The sequence below is a fragment of the Pteronotus mesoamericanus genome, unplaced genomic scaffold (genome assembly GCF_021234165.1).
Source record: "Pteronotus mesoamericanus isolate MK-2021 breed Mesoamerican mustached bat unplaced genomic scaffold, CSHL_Meso_final scaffold_174, whole genome shotgun sequence".
Lineage (NCBI taxonomy): Eukaryota > Metazoa > Chordata > Mammalia > Chiroptera > Mormoopidae > Pteronotus > Pteronotus mesoamericanus.
Window position 1 is genome coordinate 15,436,826 of NW_026555309.1, and position 1,071 is coordinate 15,437,896.

Below are 1,071 nucleotides of genomic sequence, written 5' to 3' on the forward strand. Positions count from 1 at the left end.
GTGTGCTGCAGAATTTTAGTAATTAGTTTATGTGTGCCATGAGATGAAAAATATTGAAAATCGCTGTGTTATTGTCATTGTTCCCCAAAACAGGGCCTCCTGTACCCTCCCCGCACTTGTCAGGCCCTCCCTCCTCTTCACCCTTCGGGATCTCTCCGAAGCAACAGTTTCCCGGGGCAGTGTTCTCAGACCTTGGGGCGGCACGCACTCTCCTTTGCATTGGTTGTATGTGTCCCAACTGTGGTTATTTGGTTTTTGTTTAAGAGATAATTTGATTGTTAATAATTAACATTCATTATTGTAGAACATAAGCTTCATGGGGACAGAGTCCACTTTGCACTTCTTTGTATGTCCAGGGCTTAGCACAGTGCCAGGTACACAGTAGGTCCTCAGTACACGTTCAATGAGGGAAGGACTGGGTTCTGATCATGCATATGCGGGAAGGTTAGGTAATTTGCTCAGTCACACATCTAACAAGTGCCCTGCAGGGAAAGTCAGACGAATGCTCCTCAACCAGCACTTAGGCACACACGCACCCGTCCCCCCCAAAAACCTTCAAAATCCCATTGTGGGCCCTTTTTCAAGAGAAAGGAGTGCATTACAATTAAATAATTAACTGACAAATGCAGCTTTTAATTTTTTTTAAAAAAAATATGGAACGCTTCACAGATTTACATGTCATGCTTGCTCAGGGACCTTGCTAATCTTCTCTGTACTGTTCCAATTTTAGTATACGTGCTGCCGAAGTGAGCACTCAGCTTTTAATTTTTAACTAATAACAATATAAATCTTTGGCAGTTTAATGAAAATGTTAAAGATCTTAGAAGAAAATGTTCTAAGTTGAAATTAATCAAGAGAAAACTGTCCTCCAACATCACCATGGAAATAAAGTAAAGCAGGGATTTTTTAGCCTTTTTTTGGGGGGGTGGTGAGAGGTACAAACCCTCTTTAATTAACTTTTTTAAAAAAGATTTTATTTATTTTTAGAATGAAGGGAAAGGAGGGAGAAAGAGAGGGAGAGAAACATCAATGTGAGAGAGAAACTTCAATCAGTTGCTTCTCATATACACC

At 40.4% G+C, this 1,071-nt stretch overlaps 1 non-coding gene across 1 annotated transcript; it reads right to left on the reverse strand.

The window, feature by feature from the left end:
* Positions 1-647: 647 nt before the first annotated feature.
* LOC129084476 (U6 spliceosomal RNA) lies at positions 648-754 on the reverse strand. The gene has a single exon (XR_008530601.1). It is a non-coding gene; the product is annotated as a U6 spliceosomal RNA (small nuclear RNA).
* Positions 755-1,071: the final 317 nt, after the last annotated feature.